The following is an 8,396-nucleotide window of genomic DNA, read 5'->3' as shown; positions in this document are numbered from 1 at the left end:
TGGAATGATAATATGGGGTGGGATGGGGGGCCGCCTCTCAGCCTAAAAGAAAGCACTTCAGCAGCTCTGCAAAGGCTTCTGGGAGGAAGAAATTGACATCTCCTCTCCTCTGGCTGAATCAGCTAGCAGAATGGGAAAGAAAGGACTAGGGATTTGGGGAAAATACTCTAATCCCTGTTCCAGTTTTGTCACCAACCTTTCTTTATCCCCAAATACACTTGACTTTTTCCCCTGGGTGTGCTGTGGCCCAGCTGTGAACTTTGGAGTCAAATAGACCTGCATTTGAATCCTGGCTCCACCTCTTCTCAGCAGAGTGAAATAAATTTTTTAATCTTCCTGTACTCCAGGCACTGGGGATAAAACCATAAACAAATCGATAAACGGCCCCACTCCCACAGACCTGTCCTCTGGTGGAAGAGCCAATTAACTTCTAACATCATCATTCATTCATTCACTCATTCGTTCTCTCAACTAATGCGTATTGAGCACCTACTAAGTGCTAGGTGTGAAGTGCTAATTAGGGAAAGGGAGTCAGGTCAGTGGGAGCAAGGGAAAGCAAAAAGAGAAATTCGATAAGCTATGAGTCTGCCTTTCTTCATGTCCAGGACATAGCTCTCTTCATGTCCATTGCAGAGAGCTCTCCTGTGCAAGCAATTCACAATCTTCCTGTGCCCAACTATCACCAGTCTCCTGCAGGTTAGCTCACTGCACCCTCGGCGTCGATACTGCACAAAAACCTTCTCAACAGATAGCATAACACTATTCTATAAAATCTCCAACAACCTTTTGTTTCCTGGCAGTCAGCTTCTCTTCTACCTTCTTGCAATGTATTTTCCTACTTTTTCTAATAAGTCTGCCTTTATCTACAACTGTCTTGGCAAGTTTTTTGTTTTGTTTTGAGACGGAGTCTTGTTCTGTTGCCCAGGCTGGAGTGCAGTGGCATGATCTCGGCTCACCGCAACCTCCCGCTCTAGCATCCAACCATTCTGTCTTAGCCTCCCACATAGCTGGGACTGTAGGTATGTGCCACCATGCTCAGCTAATTTTTTATTTTTAGTAGAGATGGTTTTCACCATGTTGGCCAGGCTGGTCTCAAACTCCTGACCTCAAATAATCCACCCGCCCTGGCCTCCCGAAGTGCTGGGATTACAGGCGGTAGCCACGACGCCTGGCCTCGGTAAATTCTTTTACCTCCGCACCACCGGTCACCCGCTACACTAGGCGTTGTTCTGGATGCTGGAGATGAAGGGGTGAGCAAGACTGCCAAGGTTCCTGTCCAAGAGGATATGGAAATAAAGAGAGCAAGCAGACACATGTGTGAAAGCAATGAGCTATCTTCATCCATGGGTGAGAGACGTGGAGACATGGATGAGAGAGGACTAGGGCAGCAGAGCTCAGCCTCCAGACCTCAGGAAGAGGTCTGGGCCAGTGTGGGAGGAGTGGGGGAGGGTATTCCAGGTAGAGAGGAAGATAGTGAAAGACCCTCAGGCACAGAAAGCCTCAGTGGCTCAAGGAACAGCCAGAAGGCCAAGGTGATGAGACTGGCAAGCAGGGGGGAGTGGTGTTCCAGGAAAGGACAGATCCTATACGGTGTTGTGGGCCAGAGATTTTTATTACAGGAATTTGGGTTTTATCATATGAGCAATGGGGAGCCATTGAAAGATGTTTATAAGCAGGGTAGTGATATGATAAAGAGTGAAGGTCAGCCGGGTACTGTGGCTCACGCCTGTGATCCCAGCACTTTGGGAAGCTGAGGCAAAAGGATCACTTGAGGCCAAGAGTTTGAGACCACCCTGGGCAACACAGCAAGACCCTGTCTCTACAACAACAACAAAAAAATTTCTAATTTCTAATTAGCCAGCCTCCAGGAGGCTGAGGTGGGAGGATCACTTGGGTTGGGGAGGTGGAGGCTGCAGTGAGCAACTTCAGCCTGTGCAACAGAGCAAGACCCTGTCTCCAAAACAAAAAACAAAAAACAAAAAAACAAAAAAAAGAGTGAAGATCAAAGGTCAAAGCCCTAGTGAGGAGGCTGTTGCACGGCCTGGACCAGGGCTGACAGGTCTAGCCCTGGTGGAAGCAGCGGGATAGAGAAGTGAATGGACAAAGGCAAGTCCCAGGACAGCTCTCCATGAGGGGTTGTTTGTGGGGAGTGAGGCCACAGGAGAAATCAGACATGACTTCTCAGTCCTCAGGTGTGGCTGGAGCACTTGTGGAGATGGTGTGAGATGGGAGAACCTGGGGAGAGTGCCAGGCTGGGGGAACACTCAGGAGTTCGGTTTTGGACAAACTGAGTTTGGGATGCCTGCGAAACGTGGAGTCAAGGCAGTGTTGGGAACTGAGCACTAGCTCTCTGAGGCTAGGCCACTTCTGCCTGGTTATGGGGCCTGCCCCAGGAGAACAGAGAAGAGAGGAGAGGTTGGAGGCCCACTCCTGGATGTGGGGAACCAGACAGAAGCTTCTGGTTGCATTTTGATGACACAAGCGCCAAATGGGCTAGCTCCATGCAAAGTTGGGTTGGCCTCCAGCAGTCCGGAGCTTATGCACATGTATGTGCATTTATACACTTACAGGGTCCCCTGGGAAAGGAAGGGCTGCTCCTCCCTCCACCCAGCCTCCTCCCCTCCCCCAGCCTCTTTGCATGGAGATGACAGTTTAGAGAAGCTGGTGTGAAATAGCTTGAAACTCGGACAGTCTGGGCAGTCCCCCAGGGCAGAAAACAGGAAGCCAAGATTAAAGGCAGATTTCCAGCAAAGTCCCCTTCTACTTCCTGCAGAGCAGGTGCTCAGGCTGAGCTGGCTGCTAGAAGAGGGGCATGGCAGCTTCCCTTGCTGACAGCACCTCCAGGCCTTCCTCAGTGACCGGCTTTCCAGCTTGGGGAGCTGTCCTTTGGCCCTGTCATCACCATCCCCACCAGGCCCTTAAGGAATGCGCCTGCTCGGGAAAGAGGCTGTGGTGGGAGTCATCACTAGGAAAGACTCTTAATAGTGGCACAGACAGGAAGCAGCACTTGGGGGCACCTGGCAGGCAATGGACCAAGCAGAAAGGGCATGGGCCGTGGGGTCACTGAGGCCTGGCATGAATCCAGGGTGCAGGGTGCAGGGTCTCACTGAGCTATGGGGATGGGTTGAGAGGTGAAAGCAGGGGAAAAGGGGCCTTCAGGGAAGGTGGCCAGGGAGATCCATCCAGTGCTGGGGGCTGAGAGTCTCTAGGGAGAAACAGGGAGAAGCCAAGAGGCCACACTAGCCCCTGTCATCTTGTTGCGAGGGGCCTGTTGGCTGAGTGCCAAGCTCAGGCCCACAGATATCAAAGACTCAGGGAACCAGGGGCCAGAACAGGCTCCCCTGTGACTTCTGCCCCTTCCTGACCCACGGGAGAGCAGGCTCTTGGGGATTCCATCAAGTCAAGCAGCTGAGACTTCCTCATGCAGAGATAAACCTTGGCCTTCCCAATAACCCCCCTTGCCTTCCTTAGGAGGCCTGAGTTCCCATCCTTCCAAAGCTGTCCTTTGGAGGAAACATGTCTGCCTGAATCCAGGCACAGAAAACCTCCCTCCTAAGGCTGGACAAGTTTATTATGAGGATGAGGCATTGGCCCAGGAGACCCAGGTTCTAGGGACACTGCTTTTTTTCTTTTTTTTTTTTTTTTGAGATGAAGTCTCGCTCTGTCACCTAGTCTGGAGTCCATGGCGTGATCTCGGCTCACTGCAACCTCCGCCTCCCAGGTTCAAGCAATTTCCCTGCCTCAGCCTCCTGAGTAGCTGGGATTATAGGCGCCACCACCACGCCAGGCTAATTTTTGTATTTTTAGTAGAGATGGGGTTTCACCATATTGGCCAGGCTGGTCTTGAACTCCTGACCTTGTGATCCACCCTCTTCGGCCTCCCAAAGTGCTGGGATTACAGGTGTGAGCTTCTGTATCCGGCCGACACTGCTTCTTACTTTGGGCCAGTCCTTCTCCTCTAGGCCTGTTTCCCTACCTAGGAACTGAAGGGTTTGGATTTGGCGATCCGTAGGTCTGAATCCCTGTGTACAAGTGGAGGGCCTTGAGAGTAAAGTGGGTGAGGGGCTATTGACTGCCTCTAATTTCTGTCCCCCTGGGACCAGAGAACTACCATTTACTGAACATCTGCTATGTGCCAGGTACTTTATTATTATCATTGATAATAGCAGCTAATATTTATTGAGCACTTACTATGCACAACCACTTTTCATGTCAGACCAAGGTCGGCTCTCTCCACTGCACCAGTTTGCTCCAAGGGGATTTCCTGGGAAGTTAGTTTTTGTTTCTGGTCATGATGGTGGTAGAAGTCCTGATCTGGTGGCTTGGTGGCTTGATTGGTGTGGTGGTGATCTAACTGAGAGGCCATTGGGAGCTGGAGGACCCCACCCTCGGGGCCTGAGGCAGCCAGCACTCAGGGGTTAACTGGCAGACCCCTGATGGCAAAGGTTGTGGGTCCTGGGCTTCCTGATTTGATATCTTCCTGGAGAGGGCAGATCCAGAGCCAAGTCTATGATAAGAGTTGGCCGAGGTGCCTGGGATCCCTTCAGGCTGTCCCAGCGCCTCCCCCATGCACACAATTCCCTCCTCCTTGGTTCCTATCTTCTTGGAATGTTCTGTCTTGTGGGGGCAGAGGTGTTCAACAAGGCGATGAAGTTCCCAGAGGGTTGTGCACGTGCAGCGTGAGTGCGGAGCAGAAACCTCTCCCTGCCTGAGCACTCAGACCCTGCAGGAGGAGAGGTGGTGCCTGGGGGCCTGGCAGAGGGGGCAACAGGAGCAGAGGCCCTGGAGCTGGAAGGGATTAAGCTTTGGGCAAAAGGAAAACAGGCCAGGATGGGATGGGGTCAGAGCCTTGGAAGCAGAGGCACAAATGGCCAGAGCCTGTAGGATCCCCTGTGGAATAGGGGAATCTTTGGACTTCATCCTTAGGGCATTGGGGCCCTGCCCCCATGCTATTTGAGGGTTCACCACAGCCTTAGCTGATCAGCTTTACATGTTAAAAATATTACTTCTGCTTCTGGTTGGAGAATTGACTAGCTGTCTTCGAGAAGCTTTGATGACCTCTTCCCATATCCCAAGGCTGGAAGCCTCCCCTCTGCTATTGTCCCTCACTGGCCCGCTTCTTAGTATTATAGCACTGACTACCCACTTTGTACTTGTGTCCTGATCTGCTGCTGGAGGCTGAAGCCTGGTACTCAAACGTTTGTTGAATGAATGAGTGATATAAATTTCAATTAATAATAATAATAGGCAATGCTAATGTAGGTGTTACATGTGCTAGCATCATTCTAAGCATTTTACATGTCTTTTTGTTTGTTTGTTTTTGAGACGGAGTCTTGCTCTGTCACCCAGTCTGGAGTGCAGTGGTGTGATCTCATCTCCTGCAACCTCCACTGCCACCCCCCTCCCCCTGCCCTGGGTTCAAGCGATTCTCCCACCTCAGCCTCCCAGCAAGTAGCTGGGACCACAGGCACGTGCGTGCCATCACACCCAGCTAATTTTTGTATTTTTAGTAGAGACAGGGTTTTACCATCTTGGCCAGCCTGGTCTGGATCTCCTGAGCTCAAGTGATCCCCCTGCCTTGGCCTCCCAAAGTGCTGGGATTACAGGTGTGGGCACTGCACCCTGCTGTTTACTTTTTTTTTTTTGAGACAGGGTCTCGCTATGTTGCCCAGGCTGGTTTTGGAACTTCCAGGCTCAAATGATCCTTCCGCCTCAGCCTCTCAGAGTAGCTGAGACTACAGGGGCCTGCCTAGCTATTCTACATGTCTTCAGTGTCATTAGATCCTCCCAATCTCTTTACAATGTAGGTATTATTATTACCTCTATTTGCAGATAAGAAAACTAAAGAGGGATTTAAGGAGGAAACAGTCACCAGATCCCAGCTGGGGGAAAAAGGACCCCGGATGCCATCACATCATTCTTGCTCATTTATTACAAAGGCTTCCAAGGTTACAGTCCTGGCTGCACCCCCTTCCCAGCCTTGTGACCTTAAGCAAAAGTCACTGAACCTTTGTGAGCCTCAGTTTCCTCATCTCTAAAGTGGGACTGAGAGGACCCATGTCACAGGGGATTTATGCTAAACTGAGATGATGTAAAGTTGCTTGCTTAGCAGGATTCTTTGACACAAGGCAGACTTTCCCGCCACGGCAGTTAGATGAATATTTTTTCTCTCACTCCTGAAACAGGCTTTGTAGTTCTGGCTCTCCCCTGCTGGGTTCAGTCGGGCTTTCCAAGGGTAGGGCCAGGCCTTTTGTCTGTTCCTAGGCCTACAGTTTCACAATGGCCGATGAATTGAAAACCCTCATTCATCCATTCACTAAATATTGAGGGCATGTTTACTACTTTCCAGGCACTGGAGCAGCTGGAATTGGGCAGGGCCAGAGCTAACTGGTTCCCACCTGGAGTCCTGGGCTCACAGCAGGCTGACACATCTCCCTCTGTGCTGTCAGGGGTCATTTTTGTGCTGGACCCAGTAGTCCCCTGGCTCTGCCTTGCTGACTGGAAGCCACAGTTGGTACTGTTCTGGCTTCCTCCTGGGAACTCTGGGCAAAAGCAAGAAAAGCGGCCCTGGGGTTCTCTGCAGTGCAAAGGTTAGAGACCTGGCCCAGGGTGGAGCAGGTGAGGAGAAGGAGCAGGAGGGTTGCTCTGCGAGGGCTGGGAAGAGAGAGCAACTGGGCACTGGTGAGCCTCAGGCCCAGCTTTTGCAAAACCCATGCAAATGCCCCCGCCCAGGTGTTACACCTGTGAAGAAACCTGTGTGCCAACATTGTCCCTGTCAGAGATCAGGGGAGCTTTTGAAAGACCTCCTTGCCTGATTGGGGGTGGAGTGGAACTGGGCTGGGGGCTGGGGCCAGGGGTAGATCCTCCCTGAGCTGGAGGAGATTTTGGAAGCCCCTGTGAGTCAGGGCGAGGCCTGGAGGGCCCTTCGTCAGGGGACTCCAGAGGACCTGGAGGGAAATGCCCCTTCCTTTTGGCCCGTATGCCCCCCAGAATTTCCTTCTAAAGAGTGTGTGTTTGGGTGAGGTGAGCTCCGTGAGGACAAGGACTGGCTCCCTTTCCCCTGTCTCTCCATGGGAAGGCACAGAGCCTGTAGCCATAAATGTGTGCTGAATGAATACGTGAGTGATCGAATTCTCCCCAGGGGTCTCAGGGCTCCCATTCCAAGGAGAAGCTCTTTGCCTGCATCCCTATTGCCTGTCCCCCAGTCTATCTTCTCGAATCCCTAACTGGAAGCTTTGGGTCTCCAGGAGTGTTCTCCTGACATTGAGGTAGCCCCGGGAGGTCCCAGTCACCTCTCCCTCCAGCCAGGGCTGGTTCCTTCTTTTTTTTTCTTTTTTCTTTTCTTTTCTTTTTTTTTTTTTTTGAGACGGAGTCTCGCTCTGTCGCCTAGGCTGGAGTGCAGTGGCCGGATCTCAGCTCACTGCAAGCTCCGCCTCCCGGGTTTACGCCATTCTCCTGCCTCAGCCTCCCGAGTAGCTGGGACTACAGGTGCCCGCCACCTTGCCCAGCTAGTTTTTAAAAATATTTTTTAGTAGAGACGGGGTTTAGTAGAGACCGGGTTAGCCAGGATGGTCTTGATCTCCTGACCTCGTGATCCGCCCATCTCGGCCTCCCAAAGTGCTGGGATTACAGGCTTGAGCCACCGCGCCTGGCCTCTTTTTTTTTTTTGAGACGGAGTCTCACTCTGTTGACCAGGCTGGGGTGTAGTAGAGCCATCTTGGCTCGCTGCAACCTCCATCTCCCAGGTTAAAGTGATTCTCCTGCCTTAGCCTGCTGAGTAGCTGGGACTACGGCTGTGTGCCACTATGCCTGGCTAATTTTTGTATTTTCAGTAGAGATGGGGTTTCACCATGTTGGCCAGGCTGGTCTTGAGAACTCCTGACCTCAAGTGATTCACTCACCTCGGCCTCCCAAAGTGCTGGGATTACACACGTGAGCCACTGACACTCTACTCAAGTGATCCACCTGCTTCGCCCTCCCAAAGTGCTGGGATTACGGTGTGAGCCACTGAACCCAGGGCCGGTCCTTTTTTTTTGTTTTTTTTCTGAGTCAGGGTCTTGCTGTGTCACCCGGGCTGGAGTACAGTGGTGCGATATCAGCTCACTGCAACCTCCGTCTCCTGGGCTCAAGCAATCCTCCTACCTCAACCTCCTGAGTAACTGGGACTACAGGCACGCACCACCATGCCCAGCTAATTTTTGTATTTTTGGTAGAGACAGGGTTTCACCATGTTGGCCAGGATGGTCTCGATCCCTTGACCTCATGATCTGCCTGCATTGGCCTTCCAAAGTATTGGGATTACAGGAGCGAGCCACCGCACCCGGCCTGTGGCCAGTTCTTATCCCCCAAAGATTTCCACCCTCACCCCGCAGCCAGGCTTGGCTCCTGCAGCCTGC

The sequence above is a fragment of the Theropithecus gelada genome, chromosome 7a (genome assembly GCF_003255815.1).
Source record: "Theropithecus gelada isolate Dixy chromosome 7a, Tgel_1.0, whole genome shotgun sequence".
Lineage (NCBI taxonomy): Eukaryota > Metazoa > Chordata > Mammalia > Primates > Cercopithecidae > Theropithecus > Theropithecus gelada.
Note: the sequence above shows the minus strand (reverse complement) of the source record.